This window comes from Papilio xuthus, unplaced genomic scaffold (assembly GCF_000836235.2).
Source record: "Papilio xuthus unplaced genomic scaffold, Pxut_1.1 DF825946.1, whole genome shotgun sequence".
In the NCBI taxonomy this organism is placed as follows: Eukaryota; Metazoa; Arthropoda; class Insecta; order Lepidoptera; family Papilionidae; genus Papilio; species Papilio xuthus.
The window spans coordinates 9,856,189-9,879,899 of NW_013532703.1; the positions used below are offsets into that span (position 1 = coordinate 9,856,189).

Below are 23,711 nucleotides of genomic sequence, written 5' to 3' on the forward strand. Positions count from 1 at the left end.
TTATCCGAAGTGTAAGCTTACATCAAACTCGATTGTGACAGCACACCTGGAACAACAAAGATGTCTTTACCATTCCCGGTGAAACTTCGCTGTGCTAGGTCCTTATTGTTAGATTTTGTGTGGGTGCGCCCTAATATTGTAACGAAATTATTGCCTCAGACTATAGGTTGTCTAGTTAGGAAATAAGGGTGACTATAACTAATATTTAAAATAACTGAATGTCTATTTGTATGTTCTTTAACATAGGTATATATTATTCTGGAACTTAAAAAGAGAAAGAGGCAAAAAGAAAAGATTTTCAATAACATAGGTATAGTAAATTCAAAGCACGAAAAAAAAATTACTTGTTTTGAAAAAGGTAGATTCTCATATCAAATTACAAATACCTTTGTACCTTAGTTTTTTACTCTTTTATTTTCCAAAAATAAACAATGACATTGCACTTTTCAAGAACCAATGTTGAAGGAAAATTACACTACACTATCCAACGAAGTATCTGTCGAGAGAATTTACCTCCGAGGTTGTTAGAACGAGTGTCACCATTATGCTGATGCTAGTACGTAGATTAAATTTGCATAGTTATTGCAAAGTGTTACAGTTTGTCAGTCGCTCAAAGTGTCCGCGCCGTGGATAAAATATTGGGCCATATATTGCGCGGTTTGGCAGGTGATAGATGAAATACGCTTTATTTACATTCGAAAGCTCCGCCATTTAAGCGAATACGAGATTGACAACACAAGATTGAAACAAAGAGTTACGTTTAGTCGGTGAAATATTTATACATTTCTCTATATTCTTTTAATGTGTTTTTCCTTTACAAATAATGTTTGATAGAAAGAATACAGGTTCAAAAATCCTTACTAATATCATAAATGCCAAAGTAACTATGTCTGTCAGTCTACCTGTCTGTCTCGCTTTCAGGCTAAAACTACTGAACCGATTTAAAAGAAACTTGGTACACAAATAATTTAGAGTTTGATAAAGGACATAGGGTAGTTTTTTAACGCGAAAAATGGGTTGGTAGGGGTTGAAAGTGGGGGTGGAAATTTGTATAGAGATATCGTCATTTTTACAGTTAGAAGCTTGATTTTTTTTAATGTCAGGGGTGCAAAATAGCATTACGGAATAAGGGATCAAAGTTTGTATTTTACAATATGTGACGTTTGTGCGAATGTTTTTTAATTTGAATATTTTGTTAAATTGCTACCCGAAGACAGTATTTCACGCGGACGAAGTCGCGGGCATCGCTAGTAAATAATAAATCTAACCCAAAAACGATAACAATGCAAAGGGATATTTTATTTATGTTCTTACATAAATAAAATGATTGTAGTAAAGAGCCCTAAGTAGTTGCGGCGTGGTGATCGTTTTTTATTTATGTGGGTCCGACGTAAGCTAAGAAATCTCGTATCGTCTACTATTCCTGATTTACCGTGGCCGCCAGGTAATTTATTGCAGGCCACTCGATATCTGCGGAAATACGTTACATTGACTGTGGATAGCCCGTTTCGGGATTTCATTAAGAATGCTGACATAAGAATAAGTTCATTGTGTTATGTGTTTTTATACTTATTATGATAGAAGTATTGTTCGATATAAAGATTAATCATTACAGATTTGCGCCAAATTTCATCCTTTCCATTTCGATGGCTGGCATTCCACATCGACGAGATTTTCGCGTAACTTTTTACCTCGCACAGCCGCGTTGTGGAACACCCTGTCCTCAGCGGTATTTCCAAACAGTTACGACTTAGGGGCCTTCAAGAAATGAGCGTACACCTTCCTTAAAGGCCGGCAACGCATCTGCGGTTCCTCTGGCGTTGCGGATGTCAATGGGCTCCGGATCAAATAATATTAGGCGATTCGTTGCTCGTTTGCTCCCTTCTCCTGTAAAAAAAAAAAGATTTTTTATGTAATAATTGACTGATTTATAAGTTTCGTTTTACATTATTTCCAAGTTCTAATAATGTAGACGTCTTACATCTCATCGTTATGTTTAAGGCAATTTTGGTGATAACAAGAGTAAGTTCTATTTAAATTAAGCGTTAATAGCCTAATGGGTACGGATTTCCGATCACGGCGCCGTGGGTTCGAATGCCGACATTCGACTATTGTCGAGACCCATATCCTAGCACAAGCATAGTTGGAATGGTAAAAGAAATATTAGTAAATTTACGAAAAAAAATCTGTTAATATTAAAAAAAAAACAAATGTATGGGCGATAGGTATGGCTAGCTAACTGGTAAAGGCCAGTATTTTAAAATTTAAATTGTTGCATGTTTTTATGAATATACTAAAATTTCGTGCTGCATAATTTGATTTACAACGAAGTCTTTGGACTTACGAAAAAAATTCTAAACGGGTACAAAGGAAACTAACTTTTGTGTTAGTTGTAATACAGCTCAGAAGAGTTATTTATGTGCCCGTCTGACACCAGGTGTAAACTTTAAGTGAGGCAACAGGCAAATGCTTTACAATAAATTGCCTCTGTCAAATACTAAATCACTGTCCGTATTGTTCGGAAAACTCAGTGATTGTCATCAACTATTTTGTACTGCAAGATACTTATTTAGTTATGCTGTTAAATAAGATGTCAATATTTATACGTACGTCACAATGTAAACATAAAAATTCGAGTGTCTTTTATTTATATCGAAAAAATCAGCTTTTCAAAATGACTATAGATAATTATATTGTGAACAGCCTTATGTATACTGAAATTTACGATAAAACTAATCGTAATAAGAAAGAAATGTCAGCTAAAGTAAGTATATTTCGTTCAGCTTTATCCTTGTTGAAAGATATTAGGAAGCCGAATTTCTATCGTAGCCACATTTTTAGGAAAGGGATAGAATCATCTGCAATCTTTTTAGCTGTCGCATAATTTAGGAAATAATCATGAAATTAGGTACCTAATAAACAAAAACCACAAAAACAGAAATTAGTTTTGAAAAAAAAAACTTAAAAACGAATCATTCAATATTGCTTATCTCTCGAGCTCATATTATGACAATATTTATATTATTATCACTATTTTAAAACATATTTAATATGATTGAATAATATTATTGTAAGGTTTCATAAACTTCGTTTGTGGAAACAAACATAAAAAGCAAATAATTTTAAGACAAAATAAATAAAAAACAGTTTATAAATTATTATCAAAATATTGTGTTACCAAAAAGTTTAACGAGTTTCGGTTAAGGTCGCTTAATTCAATAACAACAATGCACCCAAAGCAGCTCCCGAATGAGCTCAGGCAAAAACAGCTTTTGACAGGATGGCTTTGGAGCTTATGCGAAAATTTATAGAAAATTGCATGGAACACGCGTTGCGCTTGAAGGGTGCGCGGGAAAATGTCGGGGGGTGTATATTTAGAAAAGCTTAACGCTGGAGATCGTCAGTATACGCCTGGTGCGCGAGCGGAGCGCATGTGTCCCGTCGCCCGGTCCCGGATCGTATCTTACGTCCGATCACGTGATTATCATAAATAGAAAATAATTAATACGGGACTACACGCGTGTTGAGTGCTATGAACTGGATCTGACTGTGCCTGTGCTGTAGTGTGGACGTAATATGTTGAACTAATCGCCTGTTTTATGTGACTGATTGATTACAATTTACAATATATTTACTTTTTATTTAAGTTGATGGACCTTAGAAAACTGCCGTTATTTCTACGAGCTTAAAAGGTACGTAATGTGATAAATAAAATAAATCCCTAAAATGAATCAAATCCGTCTTGTAGTATGTAAGACAAGAAGACTATACTATCTTTTGTTTGTGTGGTAAAGGTCAGTATATTAATGTTATCGCTACTCTCTTCCTTCGATAAAGTATCACGTGTTCGAAAATAAACAATAATAATGCAATAAACATTGGAACGGGTATCGTTCATGAATTTTAAAAGATGTTAGAAAGACTCTCCGTTTTTTTTATTTGACTTGACAAGTCACTTTCCTGGTTGTCGCTAAGTGGTATTTGTCTTTACCGTTTGTAACGGAGTTCGAGGGAAAACTTTACGTGCTGCTGTATCCGGCTGTTTAAGAATTCAGTCCGCTTATTCATAAATTAGTATAGATGCCACGACACCCGATATTGGGAAAGCTTAGTTATTATTATTCAAATAGAAAATGTTAGATGCGAGGCGTTTGATTTATCTGACATTATAGAGCCCGACATACCGGGTTGTTTGACGGGTGAAATGTTTATTGGCGTATCGTTTTTACGTTGAAACATTAGATTCCCGGTCAGTGAGCGTGTCCGGTGAAGTGTTGCGTATGGAATTTCCACTTTACGGACATTGCTCGGCATGAGAATTCGTCTTTATACGACGATATGACGTTAAGGAACCTTGAAGAGCAATCTGGGCCGTAATATCCTATGCGCTGGAATCCTAACGAGAAAATAAAAACGCATTGGAATTTCTATTTTACTGGATCATTTTTCTATTTTGCTAACAACTCGGCAGTAACCTATTTTTTTTTTTAGAGAAATAAAAATATATTGTTCTTTTATTAATGTACGTAACTATATTTCCTGTGTATATGTTATTTATTATTGATGCTTTTTGCGATTTATGTAATTAATTGTGATTGAAAATGTTATTATTGTATTATGATTAATATAAAATATTATGTATTTAATTTAAGTGTCTTACATTTTGGTAGTTCAAAGTTTATATTTGTTTCAGTACCGAATTAGAATAATGTTTACAATGATAGTTTACTTAATTAAGTTATACAAACAAATCTGTAGCATTAATTGAATTGCGGACTAAAGTTAAAGTAAAACTTAAGCTCTTAAGTAAAGCTCACGAAGGTCACGTAAAAAACTTAGTATGTAATTTATTTTCAGTGTATCATTTTTCGTAATACGTTAACGAGTAACGCGTCCATTGAACCGTGTTGGAACAATCATCTTGTACTCTGGGCGACGTCTTGTTTTATAAATTACTGTGTCGAGTTTCTTTCACAAGAGTTTTTCGAGCAAAAAATCGTTAGAAGTGCTCCGTATTATCTCTTTTTTACGAACACGTGCCCTATATAATACTTAAGACACTTCATCTATTTTATGTTATCGTATTGAACGTACGATTTTTGTTGTTAGTTGGTAGAAAAATTACTTTTAATTTCTCGTAATATTAATTCAAAAATTGGTAAATGTCTTTAAATGCTACAAAGGTACGTGCACTTTTCAATCAAAGGTTGTTTAAAATACACTTTTAAAGCTATATTTTTTCTATAGAAAAAATATAATTTTTTGGGTTATGTTATAACATAACCCAAAAAAGCAGAAAAAAAATATTTCTAACCTTAATTCATGCCTTAACGTTTCCCACGGGATGTATAAAATTTATGAAACAATCAGTTATAGAAATTTTGTAGAAGATTTCGCCTTAAATTTAATAGTTGGTTGTTGCTGGTCCGGTCTACTATTACCACCAATTAGTCGAATCAGAGCGGTGTTCTTTGATAGCCGGCGGCTGTAAACAGAAAATTGATCCAACCGAACCGCCCCGAGACCCGAGTACGGCCCATCTGATCTGACCGCATCTAGATTGATTTGTGTGACCGTTCGTAATATCTTAGATCGACAAAGTTTATTTACTATTAATTAATTGTAACCGATCATGTTGACAATTTAACATTAATATTTGTATATTTCTTATGATTTAAAAATATATAATAAGTAAGTAAAATTGTACAACGATGTCTACCATAAGAAAACTTTATTGTATTTAGTGATTAGTATGGTCTTCGAATTTAATGTTATAAATTTTATAAACAATTCTGCAACAAAAGTCTAGGGAATAGATCGTTTTGTACTCATTTAGTCGCTCTATGGTTAAAGATAAGGATCGCGAAATATGAGATCGTGGGTACGAATCTCTCATTCGACTTAATTGTACATTCGGCTACTGCAGGCTAATGTTTTCTAAGATAAAAATATTTAAACACGTTTATTTATTGCAAATTAAAACTATTATTGAATGTATCAAAGGATTTATGTATATAAACAGTTAACCTCGCAACCTAAAAGTCAAGAAATTCTTATATATAGAACAGTCAAGAGCTTATTGGCAAACTTAATACCTTATAATGTTCAAGATGAAGAAAGAATCACGATTTTATTCCATTATCGGTAGCTGCCAGCGGCTGACCTAACGCAGTTCCCGTGTAATCCTCATTCGACAAAAGCCGTTAGAAGTTCACCGCGCAACTCAAAACTTTCTTTTTACATTATACAAATATTCCATTTTGAAGTTACTGAATGTATTCCGTGAGATTTATGGAAATTAAGATGTTGCTAAAAAGTCATCTCATTGAAAAAAAAATAATATTAAAATGAAGATACATTAAAGTGTTGCTAATTGCTTAACACATGACTAGTAACATGCAAGTCCTGGGTTCGAATCCCGCCATGTACCAATGTGTTTTTCGATTCACATATGTACATTTATTCGACGTTCTAAAGGCGAAGGTAAACATCGAGATGTAACCTGCACATATGAGCAAAAAAAATTCAAACATATCTGTGAATTTCTGGGAGATAAAGGTGGCGACGCAGCTTGCCACTCGTGAGCGGAAGGTTGGTTCGTTAAGCCACTTTAAATAGAGGTCCGTGGTCTCTGCCTACCCCTCTGGGTTACAGTTAGTTGTGTTGTATAATTGCTTATCCATAGACTATTTGAAGATCTATTAATTATCGATTGATTGCGTATTTAGTAACATTATATGTACGTCATTAGAAAGCAATCGATAAAATCGATATTAAAAAAGTAATATCGATTTTATAAAACGGATAGGTATTTTGTAACCACTTAAAGAACACGAAAAAGCTTTTTCATATAATTAGTGAGCAAATTAAAACTTAATAGCCAGTTGTAACCTCTTGACGCTTCAATATTATATCCCATGTTTATGTCCACTAAACGTGTTACGATCAAAATACGATCGAATTAATATTTATATTTATTTCACATCGATACAATCAAAGATGTAAGAGTGGAAGATTGTAAAGACCCTAAGCGTCAGTTTTCAAACGAGATCTTAGACATGTCGATAAGACTATAACGTAAAAAAATCACCATTCAGAAAATGTTTCACCACGCCTAAGCGAACCAAAAAAGTTAAGTTGCCGAATTGTTAATCTGTAATCATTATCCTCGCTCACTATACGTCACCACCGTGGGGCTCGGGGCCTTCCCTAACTTAGGGGTGAGTAGGCATAGTCAACCACACACATATCTTTTGAATTTCTTCTCAGATATGTGTAGGTTGCATCACGATGTTTTCCTTCGCCGTATGAACGTCGAAGAATCTGTAATCAACCACTTCGTATTTGCCATAACCGTACGCAAAGATAAATAATTATAATAAGACCAATTACTTTTACTACATTATGTTGGATAAAGACGGATAAAATTTTCTTTTGAGATTATTTCTACTGTTACTAATTACATTTGCAGCACATTAACTGGACATTAAGATACATGACCGGTGTAGTTTTTTTGTAGCCATCACTCGCACTCGCAAGCTCTGTGATACTTTTGTTTTTTAATTCTCGCTTACAAAGCACTGGAATAATTAAGTTGAGTCAAGTCTTTACTCAGAATCGTATTCGTTAAGATGTGTTAAGTTTGACATATTTAAAAAAATAAAGAAGGGCTGCGCTTTTTCATTGGGTTGGAATTAAACTAATATTTATGTTAATCAAGAAATATTTGTATCTCGAACCAAAGTTAATCCACTGTGTACTTTAAAGAGTACACATTCCTAATGTAATAATATTTGTAAAAAATCAAAACAAATGAGTCACCCACTACAATAATATGCATAATAAGACTATAATTTTTCGCTACACAGAACATATTAAAGAAGAATGAAATTAGTAGCCAGCGAAATTGAGGATTGAATTATAAATATTGCTACCGCTCGTTGTAAATATATGGGGTGAAAGAAAAACTTAGTACGTCTATTATATTGGCATATAATGAATGTGCGTTCATACGGACGTGGGTACGGATCGTATGAATAAGTTATTTGCACACTGCCGCCACAGGGCTGCCATTGTTACTTTTACAAATATCATTTTTATAGAGTTTTATATTAATTATTTTTATTTGTTCCCATACGTTTGGTATATTTCATAAATATGATAATGCTAAATTAATTATTTATTCCGTATATTTCAAGTTTTTGTAAGTTTAGTCTTAGGCAAAACAATTTTTGTGTAAGTAACACGCTACTTAACTTGTCGTTATTATGAAGACAAGATTATAATTAATAAGTAGGTCGCTACACTAATAAAGACGATTAACCGTGGGTTTCTGAGACCAACTTCTCTGTATAAAACATATCGTCATCTCTTTCAACAACTTTGACAAAACAGAGATAACAATACCTTGTTAACGAGGATTTTGGTTTCAGAAATCCAGGGTAGAATATTCTGACAGTGGAAATCTATGTTTAATAAGTCATATAATTTATTTAAAAGTATACTTTCAGACCATCAATCACTGTAGCATAAAGACACCATCACGTCATCAGATCATGGCATCAGTCTTGACACAAAGATGTCAGATCTAGAGGTGACCCTAGCTCACGTATATTCGCTTCACGGGCTTCGTAGTTGTAAGCTGTCTATACGTGTTATAATAATTTAGTCTGCATCCAAACCACACAAAGCGTTGCCGGTGTTCACAACAAAAGTTCCCACGGTAGAAATTAGATTTTTTCCACTGATCTTTAGACAAAACGTTAACGAATTAGTACACTGCACTTTAATCGACGTTCACTACGTGCATGTATTATTCGTTAACAGCGCACTGAATAGAATTAAATGATTCATTTAAAATGTAGCAGTTTTAAAAAGAACGGGCGCACGTAACAATGCCATGAAATTAGCTTAAGCAAATCAAATTTTGTCGTGTTAATCTTGTTCGGTTTCAAAATTTAAAAATGGTTTATTTTATTAACCAAATACAGTTTGATATATATAAGACAATGAATTCATTTATGTTGAAAACTTTATATAGTTTAAGTTAAATAAGTACTTATGTAAAAACTAATAAGCAAGTATGTAAGCTACTTTAAAGTTAAATGCTACTTAAATGAATATTTATTGTCGTAAATATAAGAGCTATTAAGTATCCAACTTATCATTTAATAATGAAAATTTCGCACGTACACCACAAGTTTATTTAAAGCTCATTAGCGTTGAATCAAAGGAAACCTTGTTCATAATGTAGTTGTAAAATCGTGTTTATTTTAAGATACACCTTCGTCTTAGCATAGCAAATACAACAATATCATTTACTAAATGATATTAATTATTCGTTGCTTTGAAACATATATTCCGAAATCTCAACGCTACGTTTAGAATGTTCACATGGAAGTTACCAAATTTTATAAAATACAAATATTAATCTTACTATAATATTATTATATAAATGCGAATGTTATGGATGGGTGTTCAATAGAAGATATTACCAGAACGGCTCAACGGATCTCGCTAAAATTTGTCTTAGTTGTGGAACATAGTCTGTATAAATATACATGTTACTATTTTTTTTAATTCGGTGCGACCGGAGTCGCGGGCTACGGCTAGTTTGTAAAAACAGAGATGTTATGTCAAAAAAACACTATGTAACATAGGCATAGAGACAATTCAAATATAGCGTCAGTTCTTTAGATTTTTCCTGACGTAGCGGTGGTGTGTTTTGGGCGAGAACAATTGAATAATCGGCAAACATCCCTTTATCGTCCCTAGAAAGCCGGTAACGACCGCTGATACATCAGGGTTAAGGGTGTGCGATCAATATTCAATATCCGAACAGAATTCGCCTCTTCCGATCGCCGGATATTCCGGACTACTTCATAATCCGGATTCGTCTGTTATTTATTCTTTATTAAATAATTGTGATAAATTCAAACTATTTGTTTAATAGTACACACATAGAACGTAAATCCGCTTTAACTAAAGATTTACTGTAGCATTTATTGCGAACCTAAATAAATTACATGCACGGAGTGTGCCAATGGTTGTTCACGTAACCTCAAACACCGAACTACAACAATTGTTTGTTTAAATTAATTTAATTACAAAATAAAGGCTATTACTAAGTGTACAAACTGAGTTTTTATTTGCAAAAATCAAATTATTTTAACATAAGGATATAAATCAGCCGTCATATATTGTTTTATATTTTGCGTTAACAATATTGATGCTATTTACAAGTGACTCAATCTTACTAATATTATAAATGCGAATATTTAAATGAATGGATGTTTGTTTGAAGGTATCTCCAGTACAGCTGTATGGGTTACTCTAAAATTTACCATAGATGTAGAACATAGTCTGGAAGAAACAAAGGCTACTAATTAAGTTTTTTTTAATTCTGCGCTCACGAAGTCACGGGCGACGACGAGTGCAAAATATACGTATGTATCTGATTATTTACACTTTAATTACTAGGTAGCAATTTAACAGACGATTACATAAAGATAATTTACTTAGTAATTCATCCTTTATTAGTTACATAATATATTTAATAGCCGTATCTATAAGAAAACCAGTTCTATGATCCGGGTATTTAAACAATCCCTTTGACCCTCAATTGCTAGATGCCTGATATGGAATGCGTTGCTTAAAGAATGTTTAACTATAACGTATTGAGAATGACGTAAGACTACGGCTAGATCTTTTTATCGTTGATGGGTTCAGGCTCCTCAATATCACTATTTAATTTGTTCTTATTTGACTTAATGACATTATTTTTTTATCAGTAAACTTGATGACGCCCTCCACTTTGTTCGCACGGATTCAAATAAAATTAAAAGTAGCTTATGTATTCTTCCAGTCTATATATGTATGCCAAATTTCGTCTAGATCCGTTCAGCCGTTCTGGAGATACCATCATACAAATATCCATCGATCCATCTAAACATTCGCATTTATAATATTAGTAAGATGAACAGCTGATTCAGCATAAAGGTTTTATTGACATTAAATAAACGCCATATAATGTTTATTATAAACATTTCTATCATAAACTACTTTTTCATATGTTTTAGTACTTAATCAATTAAAATATTCACGTGTTAGTTTACTCCGTGAGCACTCGCTTGAGTACTGTGATTTCATTACTTCGATCAACGTTCCAGAACTAGTAACAGTTAAGACAAACTGCTTCTCAAGCACTCCGCCGCACACATCATTAGCTAATTTATCTTGCATTTGGAACTTAATTACGTTGATGCGCTGTCTCTGTTAAGACCCGTTTTCACTAAGCGAATAGTTATATGACTTCTATTTCTATGACAGTTTTAACTGCTCTGGTGGTAATTATACTTAGAGATATTCCTACTAGCTTATATAATAGAAATATAGCGATCGCGCGAGTAGTCCCGCTAGTGGAAAAGTGGGCTAAGTCTGTTGTGAGTCAAGATGTTTAGACGTGAGTTTCTGAGACCAAAATCCCCGTTTTGCTATCTCTGTTTTGTCAAAGAGGTGACGATATGTTTTATAAAAGTATTTTGGTCTCAGAGACATACAGTAAGTAAACTCTAAACTTGAATTCTATGCTAAAATTAATTGTTATTTTACTACATAAATAACGGTTGTACTGAATAGCTTTTGTAATTTAAGGAAAGGTTACTGATGGCTCTCACACTATAACCAAAGCGAATTGCTACTTAATCCCTTTTACTGACGGATTTAAAGGGATTATGTCCTTGATTGATTCATTAATATGAAAATTTAATTTCAATTTTAATAAGGTGTAAGCTTGCAATTTTCTCCTGGTAATGGATCGTAATTTGGGAAATGCGTATTTCTGTTGGTAGTATAATTGATTTATGTTTCTTTTCGAAAAAAATCCACAATAATTTAAGAAATTAAAGTTTTTTTTTAAATGTTGATTACAGACGGGACTGTTAATAGAGCCAAATCTCATTTGATTGTCATATGTTTCATCTTCTTGTTTTTAAAAGAAACCCAGAGTATATATCAATGATTAGGTTTTTTCATTATTCTAGTTCGTGAATCTTGAAATTCAATTAAGTACTTTATCGTGTATCGTGATAGTGATAATATTATTCCTAGATAGTGGTTGCGGTACAGGTTCGTTGTCCTGACAATCCCGCCTCGCATCTCGCGGTGTCCGACCGAGACGCAGGTGCGCGCTGCACCTGCCGACCCGACTTACCATAAAATGCGATTCCAACCTACCCCGAGCATAACTCTATCTCTTTTTAATACTAGCAAACGAAAGAGATAGAAGCACAATCACGACCGACATTAACTCAATATACGGAGCGCGGTCGAATGGAATATCAGTTTTTATCAACGCAAAAACGTATCGGAATTTAAAGTCTGGGTTAGCTGTAATCACCCGCGAGGGATATTTAAAACAATATCCCAGCTTTGTGTTCGGACAGGTGTGTTTTTAACTTTTTCCCATGACATTTTTTTAAAAAAAGAGTTTGATATTTCACGAGCGCAGTATTCTGTTAATAAAACTCCCGAGTTTATTTTTCTGTCTATTGCCGTCTTGAGACGTCGCTCGTTTACTTAGTAGTGTACTTTGGATTTTGTTATTTCACTTCGGTAGTTGATGAAAAGTCAATGATAGCTTACTGGTTACGTCTTCGGATATACTATTTTATTTAACATTAAAACTATGTTTACAGCATCGGTAGGTAAGGTTTTTGAGTTGATTTATTTTTAATTTTAATTTCTTGTGATAAAGAAAAAATACTGTCCTGTTTGTAGATATAAAAAATTAAAGGAACCGATGAAAGAGTTTTAAATAGTCGACAAAAGTGACTTACTATTTTTTTTTTATTAAAATCTTGCCGCACGATTTAAACAGGAACTTCAATCTACATCCGTAATGGAAGGATTCGAAACGGTGAAGGCGAAGTTTTTAGAAGTCACGCCACGGCTCGTTGAACAATACGTCTTAATTAAAACCCCTCTCCGTCAGACACATAGCGGCATAAATTCCATATAATTATTTAATTACGAACCTCGCCGCAAGACTTGAAAGTTTGATCAATATTAGGGCCACACCTCAAGATACCCAACTGATATCGAAAACTAGCCTTTGTTTCATAATGAGTAATAAACAACCACACCTACCAACACCAGAAAAAACGAAAAGATGGAGAATAGTTACAAAATAATTTAAATAAAATTTACCATTTTTACTATAGTCACGTATCGTATTGACGACAGTTGCAAAGTAAGACTAAAACAACGAATTAACTAAATCACATCAAAAGTAATATGCTTTAATTTAATAAAGCCTTTTGAAGGCTATCTATTGTCGGGAAAGTGTATTAGATTAAAATAAATGTTAGCAAAGAGGCGGCTGTGGATTTTCCGCTGGCAAAGCGTATGATTGTGCGGTTGTAGCAAAAAAATAATTCTCTTCTGTCACGAACAAGCGTGGTCGACACCGTGATACTTGCAATTTTAAACTTTGATAAAACAATATTTAAAACGATATGCTTTCAAATTAAACGAAGCTTATGAATTTTTAAATATTTCTGCGCTTTGTAAGCAATACATTTTTTTAATTTTTTTCTTAAATGGTGGTGATCTTCCTAATATTACTAAGTTCTTTGACACTTTAGGAGCCAATGCGATTTTCAAGTGTTAAATTGAACTAGAAGTGACAGTTTGTCACATCGAACGAAATGTACTAGTTTGCTTTACCACTTCCACACGATAGTAAACACATCAAAGGTTTAGTGTGAAAGATTCCAACAATAGGCTGGACAGCGAGCTCAGTGGCATCTTAGAGGTTTGCTATCGTTTTGTTTTAGCGACGTTCCTGCTCGTCTAGACGTAATAATTTTAACAGGTACTATAATAGCAACAGACAATGTACATAATTTTCAATTCCTGTACCGTGTATTATGTGATTGTCGCGTGTTTGCATGTTAATATATTGCGTAGCTTAATTATATTTTATTAGCTGCTATTGCTACAAGGATTTATGTTGGACATGAAATATCTGTACATACGTCAGTCTTTAAAACTAATGTAAGATATAGATGTGTAGGAGAAGAATTAAGAAAACTATTCCTGTTTTCCATTCTGGGTCTAGTTTGTAGATAAATGAGTTTTATGCAACATACAATTGAATAAAGTTTACTTTTTCCTCGTATCATGATGTAATGTGGAAGTTCAAAGCAGAATTTACTTAACTTTGTTAGTTACGAATTTTCACGTACAAAAATATCAAAGGATGGGACATATTCTTCGTGGAATAAACCAAATATTGTAGCCATTTCCCTAGACATACGTATCAAAGTCACAACCCTAATGGTCGCTTAAAGGGAACTCGTTTGCCCGGGAACAAATCAAATAAAAAGCTTTTTACTTTGAAGGCAAATATGTGGGTTTATTAAAACAAAACATCAACCGCACTCATTTCCAATTCCGGCGAGGGAGTGTGCAGCGACGGGCGCCTCTTAACATTCACGAAGCCCCGGGAGTACCGCGCGGGAGGTATATTTAATTTGAATTATTTCAAACCAACTGACGGAATGTCTAAGCGACACTCCGAAAAAACAATAAGTAAGCATCTGAAGAGGAAGCTCCGAATAAAAAAGTGGCCTTTGTTCGCCGTTGAATATTTAAATGGCTCTGAGAATGTTTCCAAAGTCGGACCGCATCGGGGATCGCGAATATTAACTTGACTCATTCTTGATTAAAACTAAACGATTTTAGATAAGACCAGTAACGCGCACGTGATACAGTATAATAAAGTTGTTATTTATTAATTCGGACGGATATTGTAAGTTCGTGATGGGAAGGGACCGCACACACGCCGCATACAAATTAGGGCATACATTTAAATACGAATGAAACGTATGTATTTATGGCTTCAAATTTATTTACCCACAACTTATTAAATGTAATCGTATACACTTTGTAACTTTCGAAAATGAAGACGGTTCAAAAAGCTTTAGCGTGTTTTAGAACCTTTCGCTTGACGAGATTCAATAAATTCCTGTGGCCTACGTTTGCTTTCCCTGGGAGCGTAATTATCTCGAATTAAGCGAGTCATTACAGGAGCGGTTAACGAAGTAGGCTTTCCAGACGAGTCTCATAACTGGGAGGCTCAGTTTCGCCTCCGAATATAGCCGGCTATCATTAACGTTCTCTCGTTAACAAAAATAAGATTCGGTGGTTACATTTAATAACGGACTTTCAACTAACGATTCCATCGTACACGTAAATCGGTTAACAAATAACACGAATTTAGAATACGTTAGCAACAATTTTACGGCGAAGTCGCTCAAACATTGTTCAACTTTTTATAGTTCCAATAAGTAGTGTAAAGTGTCGCAGGCTCGTGGCTCGCCGATGGACAACTTGCACCTTGCACGATTGCTAATCCTGTTTGGTTTGACTAAATATAGAATAAAATGTAGCGAGATGACTACGTCTCCGACGGGCGTGCGGTGCGCTCGGTATTTCTGCGGTTGACGGTTTTTATTCGCGCCTGCGGTCAACACCAGTTATGGAACTGGAAACGCACGTAACTTTTTTTTCGAACCTTATTATTTCTGGTCAATCAAGAAATATTTAGATTGCCGCTGTTTATCTTGTTTGAAAAACGTTATTTTTTTGTTTCGCACAATTGACAAAAACGACCCTCGCATTTATCTTTCTAACATTAACGCGCTAAAATTACATCGTTCCGTTGCCATAAATCATTACCATCAAACGGTGCTCCTTCTAGCCGAGTCGGCTTTCATCGGACGCTTTCAATCTGGCCTCCTTTATATTATTACAATAAGTGATTCACTCCACTCGCCTACCATTCGCTCACTTTTCGGTAAACATTATATGGAATTGGCAATAAATTTCGTTCGGAAATATTGTTCCGGCGAAGTACACGAAGCACATAACAATGGGTCCGGGACTGAGATGTCATTTCATGAAGATGTTCACTTGGATGTTTTGTTAAATCTAACAATAGTTTTATTTAGCTTCGAGCCCACTGCCCACACGCCTCGGCTAATGGCAGGGATTGTATGAAGATGTTAAGATGAAAGGTTCATATTGTAAAAGGGCCAATAATAAGGGCTGCGTGCATTCCATTGTTGTATTTTTTTGTGCAGCATATCCACGAAGGTTTGTTCATAATGGGAAAGGTGTCAATCGCTGTGGCCGGCGAGGGCAGGTGCACACGGTCGATCGGGGCCATCGAGTCGTGGAATAAAAATGCTCATAACTTTATTCTGCAGCTGCCCGTCAAACGGCCATCGATTCGTGCCCGCCGCACCGTTCACACTCGCCTTTTTGTAGAGCCCACTTCCAGAAAAATGTTAACCGACAGTCATTATTTTTAATTCGTGCTTCGCTGCGCTGTATAGGAACAAGTTATTAGAAATAAGTACAAGTAGTAATGGATATCAAGGTAATATTAATATTAAAGTTAACGACATATTGATTTTTTAAGGGTAATCTAATTAGCTTTCAAAGTGAAAAAATGTAGATTTCATAATAATTTTATGAACATTTGATTACCTATTTATTTATGATAACGAAATATAAAAATATTCTTGATAATAAAAGTTTACGTTAAAAAGCTTTCTCATTAGTTTATGAAGGAATCATAATTCATCTATTCTTACTATAATATTATAAATGCGAATGTTTAGATGGATGGATAAATCGATGGATAGATGGATGGATGGATTGTTTGAAAGTATCTTCAAAACGGCTGCATGGATCTCGATGACATTTGGCATAGGTGTAGAGCATAGTCTGGAAGAACACACAGGCTACTAATTAGTTTTTTAATTACGCGCGGACGGATTCGCGGGCGACAGCTAGTTACAAATAATTCACACTTACATTTTAGCTATTGATGTTTATGTTATTTCTTGGATTTACTCTTGTTTACTATTCTTGTTTTATAGCTTATTCAATGAAGAAGCCATTATAGCACTTAGTACTCATAGCAACAGGAAGTCCGTTGACGAATTTAGTATGTATTCGTTTTTATTGTACAAACTATCTGTCGCCCGCGACTCCGTCCGCGCGGGATTTATTAAAAAACGTAGCAAGTAGCCTATGTGTTCTTCCAGACTATGTTCTACATTAGTGCCAAATTTCATCCAGATCCGTTGAGCTCTTCCGGAGATACCTTCAAATAAACATCCATCCATCTATCCATCCATTAATATTAGTAAGATATAATACATACATACTATTATGAAATATGATTATTGTTATGAAATATGATGATTTCGATGCAAATGAGTTATTATTATAAATATTAAGAAAAGTCCCAGCACGGGTTAGGAGCCCATTGTTCATCTTTAAACTGAATAATACATAAGATATTGATATTATAAAGGTTAAGGCGTATTTAATACTGTCTTCCATGATGGAATAATACGTGCAGGTTCCCGCGATTACTTAACCCCCTCGCTGCACGCGCGCCTAATGCTCCGAGCTTCCGACAAACACTTAATTAAATCCTAATAAAAAGACGTACATAGCACAACCCTACGCGATCATGAAAAGGGGGATTCATAATGTTTATCTTTTATTACATTCTACCATCAAACGAATTGAATATGATTTTATGGTATACATTTGTTTAATATAAAATGAAAACACCCTTTATGTTTCTAAACGTAAAAAAGACTTCAAGTAAAACCATAGAAAATCTATACTCGACAGTTAAAATTGTCACTTTAATTTACAACAATCATTTATTCCGTTTATAAATTTGACTTTAATATTTTAAGGCGTAGTCTCTTCCTCATTAAATGATAATGCAGCAAATTAATTTTAAATGTTAAATGTCTCTATTTTGATAACATAGATTAAAACAAAAGCCGGGGCTATACACGATGTAAGGAGTATTTGGAGGGCATAGCTTTCGGCTACGTTCCAATAAGACCGACGGGGACGCAAATCCAACGAAATTACGTTCCGTTTCACTTACTCGTGTGTAAAATTATATTGATCTTGCAGCTTTACGCTTGTATAATATGTTTAATACAATATTACATACTTGACGCTGTTTGCTTTTAGATGTTTAGACGGATCATATGTCAACATACATATTATCCAAGTATCGTTATATCTACATATTAATGAGGGCATTGCGTCATACGGTACGATACGATAGGTATGTCATATAATATCAAAATATTATATGTTGTAAATCCGAATTACTAAATTAATAATTACACACTTTATAAAATGAACCAATATTTTTAAATTGAGTATACATGTAATATAGATAAATTAAATTCAAAGGTACGAAGTGATAACGATAAATTTAAAGCTCTAAAATATCAGTCAACTTTTGTATAAAATTCAAAATACTTTGTCATCATAACATGTAAATTAAATACTATATTTAGTTGCATACAAACACTATTGTACGATAACTAGTACAGATACTAAATTATTTCTTACATAAATCCATCATACAAGATCGTGTTACAGTGAAAGTTAATATTTATAATGGAGCTTCGAAGATTTGTGTACGCGTGAAATGATTTACGATCACTTATCACAGTGTACTTCTTAATAGAGGTTTTAAATATGAATACAGGATCGGTGTCGCAATCTCGTCGTTTCAATTAAACCCACCCACGTAACGCATAAACCTTTCCGAACTCCACTCTACGTCCCGATCAATTTGCTTTATCTGTGAAGGGCTGCTTATCGCCGTCTAAAATATTTACAGCACAATAAAAGTCGTTCCCTTAACAAATACACCTTATAACACGGTAATGAAATCTTTTGACAGCGTTGTGATAACATTACGAAATGGTCTATCTTTTCTAAGGAAAAATATTGATTCGTTCAGTTGTGTGTGAAAACTAATTTTGCTATTTTTTATCGACAGGTAAATTGCATGCCGATATCGTATATGTTCGTGTATGTATACATGCCGAGTAAGTATACACTGAGATGCTGTTTGAATTGTAATTTGAGTATTCAGTAACTAATAAAACATAATATTAATCCATACTATAATTGAATTCCGAAACGAATGAGTTCAAACAAAAAAAAACATCGTCATGGTTAAGATTTAAGCATTAATCATTGTAAATTACGCCTTAGAAATTCAATTATCAATTATCAATATGCAATAAACAAGACATGTACTGGTAATTCCAGATATTCTAGTATCTCTGTGTTGCCAATTTATCTTAGATAAGTACAAAGCAAACTCGTAAATCACGATTAAGCCGTATAAAAGCACTAAGTAACGATACATACGTAATGTACGAAGATTTGTTTGTATAATTGCATCAACAATAAATATCACATTGAAATTCAATTAATCTCTGTTCTGATAAGTTACAAGAACTAAGAATAAGTACAAAAATGTTTTATACAGATAATACAATGAACGATGCAAGTAAGAATATATTTCATAAAGATAATAATTGCATTTAATTTATGTATATATTTTTTTTTTATAAAGATATTTGTAGTAATATTTTCGAGTACACAAATATGACCAACACGCACCGGGCCGGCGTGCTTGACTATGGCCTAGTCACCACTAACTTAGGGTAGGCTCCGAGCCCCTCGGTGGGGAAATATAGTGAGCTGATGACGACACAATTATGTATTTAATTTTTAATTACAGTTAAGTTACATTTTTTACTCTACGATATTTCATTAATGTAAGAATTTTTGATATAGTTTATTCGCGAATAACGTAAATTATAAGACAATTTTCAAATAAAAAAAAATAGCTTCGCCTTTATTGCCAGTAAATTTCATTTGTCATTCGGCCTTCCATTGACATTCTCAGCGCATCGCGCGAGGTATCGGCGACTATAAAATTAAGTAAGGTAAGGTTGTGAACATAGTAATAAAAGCATAAGCTCTTATCACATCGTTAATAATATTATTAATCCCATTAGGACATTGCTAATTTAATAAACATTTGGTTTTAGAATTTTAACATAAAATGTAAAAACAAACTTTATAAGATTATAAATAGTTTTAAATATATTTTAGTTACAATTAGCATTTAAGAATTAATAACATCTAGATGTTAATCGAGAAAATACACACAATAAAATTTGAAGAATCGCTTTAATAATTAAATATTTTTTTTTGTTTAGAGATTAAACTAACTGTCGCCTGTGACACCGTTGGCGCGGAATTAAAAAAAAATGTTAAATAGTAGCGTTCGTGTGCTTCCAGACTATGTTCTCCGTTTATGCTAAATTTTATAGAGATTCACGCAGCCATTCCAGATATACCTTCAAACAAACAAACATCCATTCATCCATACATTTATAATGTTAGTACGATAATAGCAGATACACGATTATTTTTTAATTCAAAAACTCGCGTCCGCTTCCTCTCGCGCGTGTATCATAACCGTGTCAATGCAGTAAGCAGTGATCGTCACGAGTGTGGGCGGCACAGCCCCACAGCCTGAGGGTGGCCTACAATTCGCTAATGCGCTTTGTTTGCACAACATTTCCTGTTTCGCGAAGTCCGTTTTGAAAGGTTAATACCACAGTGCAAATATCAAAATTGTACATAAATTATGAGGTGGCCAGTTAAAGCGGCTTTTAGCTTCTCTTGTTTAAGATGCCTTAAGTCTAGTGCATATTAGAATCTTCTTTAAGATATTTAGGAATTAGTTTAAATTGTTTATATGTACCGCCTTCACTGTCACGTTTAACTTAGGGTAGGCTCCGAGCCTTCGGTGGGGACGTATAGTGAGCTGATGATGATGATGTTCAGATGGATGTTGCTGTGGGCTTTTCCAGATAAACTTTACTAAGAAAACAACTCGTTACTTCGAAATAAATGTCTGTTAACAAACTGAATATTTAATTATTTGTATGCTACGATTTATATATAATTTGTAAAATTATGTTAATTTAAAAAGAAATCGTTGTTTTTATATCTACACCTATTTAACGTCAAATTAAAAAGCTTGTTTCTATGTAAAATATTCCGTTAAATGTTTAACGAACGGTCCGTTTTATTATAAAATAATTAGTTATTAAGAAACGCTTATACGTCTTTAAATCATATTTAAATATTGTAGTGAATTTAAATAAATTTAACATTAACACCGCTAGCTTTGTATAGAGAGTGTTTATGAAAGCAATCACACCGGATACTAATACTAAAGCGGGAGTTATCGTGTATGCCTCTGGAAATTGTATGTAAATACTTGGACACCTGCTGCATATATTTGTGTACGCGTTAGTCCACCAGACGTGTTTGAGAACGCTCGAGGGCACTTGACTATGTAAACCTATTAATATGAACGCACCTGAATGATGGGCCGAGGTGTTATGTTAATCAATGATTAAACATACCTCATTATTTGAGTACGACTTAAAAGAGTTACTTCCTAAAGTAGAGATTAGTAGAGGCAATTGTAAACACGCTGTTCTTAAATGTAAACGATTTATAAATTGTAGGGAACTTATTAAGTTATTTTTTCATTCCACGCGGAATTGCGGGCGAAGCTAGTTACAAATAAAAAAATTACAATTTGGTTTTCAAATTAATTGTATTCCACGAATAAGGGTATCCATATTTCACAGTAGGGTTCTTTACAATAGGTAAATAGAAAGTCCCCTTGTTTGCGTTGTTGAGGTTTGTTAATCTACTCTAGTTTTTGCCTTATTCCCTCTCGAGTTACTTTAAACATATCTAGAGTACCAGCTTACGGAATGTAATTATTTGCCTGAAGCAATTGCTCATGTGACCTTTATTAATTAATTATTATATTAATATGTGAAGCGAAAATATTAAACGACTTTTTAAGTAAATATATATTATTTGATTCTATTTGGGTTAATGTGGGAAAGTGCGTAATGTTATTTAAAAAAAATAAATAAAATAAAGGTCTTTTTGACGACAATTTTGCGTAGTATTTGATTTTATCATACTGCAGTAAAATTAACAAAGAATCTTTTCTGAACTGTCCATCTATTTTTTAATCACATACATTTGAATTCATAAACGTTACAATATTGAGGCAATTTCTATCACAAAAATTTTCAAAGCGTTGAATTACATATAGAACAGTACATTCACTAACACAAGTCCCAGTTGTATTGACGATTGCGCGCGCGAGCCAAGTTAAGAAAAGTTAAACATGGCACGCATGACCTGAGCATTCTCGAGAGACACATGAGTTCTTCTTGCTCGCTCCCCAGCTGCAATACGGATCGACTAACTTTGCTGTCAGTATACATAAACACGTATAAATACGAAATTCAACTAAATACAAAAATAGTTTATATTGAGCAGAGAGAAACTAACTGAATTAGTACCCAAGTAGCTGTCACCGGCGACTCTGTAATTAAAAAAAAAACAAATCTAAATGCCTATGTGTTCTTTCAGATTATGGTCTCTATGTATTACAATTTCATCGAGATCTTTTTAGCCGTTCTCAAGATACCTTCAAATAAACGTCGATCCATTTATCTAAACATTCGCATTTATAATATTAGTAAGATAACAACCGTCATTATAGTATGTCATCACTTATACAACTTCTTAGAAATTAAGATTTTAACTAGATGTAAACACCGCTTATACATAATAATAACTTATTCACGAAATTCGCAAAGTTTATTCGAGAGTTCATTAATTACGACAATGCCTGTAAAATTAATGTTTGTTGATACACAATAGCAAATAATGACTAAACACAATTAACAAAGCTTTCGCTTCACGCCGTTAAATCAACAAAGATTTCTTTGTATGTGTTTGTAGGCCGTTGTAGACAAAAAGAAACACGAAACATTTTTGTTCAACATACTCCTGTAATAAAATACAATCATTATCTAGCAATGAAGCCCACAATCTTGTTAAGTAAGAGTAACTCAAGTCAGTATTACTATAATGATGCTGGCTAGGTTTTTATTATCGTCGGATCGTATCTGTCGGTCGTCCACTCGCCAGTACGATTATCGTTCGACAAGAAAAAAGTTTTTAAGTTATCGTCGCTGTCAGTACTAATCTTACATCTACCAGATTGTATATACAAATGTACAGAGGTTGATATTTCGAAATCGTCACTCAAGAAATTATTAGCCGTTAATGAGACGTTAAAGTTTGAGTGATTTTGTTTTTAAAAATGATATTCTTCTAGCTTATATTACAAGGTTGTCGTATCCAATTGGATGTAAAGTATAAGTATATATATATATATAAATCTGAACATGTTAATGGATTAAAAAAAATTGCGTATACTTGGTCTAAGTTTTTAAAATTTCAATTACTTAAAAATTTTAATACTTATAAAAGATTATGATGCTTTAGTAAATTTAATTATTTAATGTTTGGTAATTTTGTGAAAAGTTAGAAATAATTAATTGTTAAGATATTGTATTTTAAAGTTTTAACTTGTTTAACGCGAATTCTCTCGGCGTTTTCTTAAGATTTTCGCACTCATGTTTCTTATTTTAAAAGGCGATTCAGAAGCTACTGTGAATTAATTATGTCGAAATCTGTAAGTCATTATTGGAAAGCAATTAAGTTTAACTAAGAAATTTCCATTCAATTCATTTATTACGACTTATTAGCCCGTTTAAATTCGAAGCAGTTTGAAACGAGTTTTTGAATTTAAATGTTTATCGGTAATTCATACGAAAAGGGGTAAGGAAATTGGTTCAGTAAAACCATCTTTCTTTACTTCTTACTAATAAATTATA

At 33.5% G+C, this 23,711-nt stretch overlaps 1 protein-coding gene across 1 annotated transcript in view; it reads left to right on the forward strand.

Moving 5' to 3' along the window:
- The first annotated feature begins 3,420 nt into the window (after positions 1-3,420).
- The window catches only part of LOC106124815 (leucine-rich repeat-containing protein 4B), a 61,914-nt gene continuing 41,623 nt past the window's right edge, over positions 3,421-23,711 (forward strand). The window contains exon 1 of the mRNA XM_013321793.1: positions 3,421-3,692. The gene's annotated coding sequence lies outside the window, so the exon portion shown is untranslated. The remainder of the gene's footprint in view (positions 3,693-23,711) is intronic.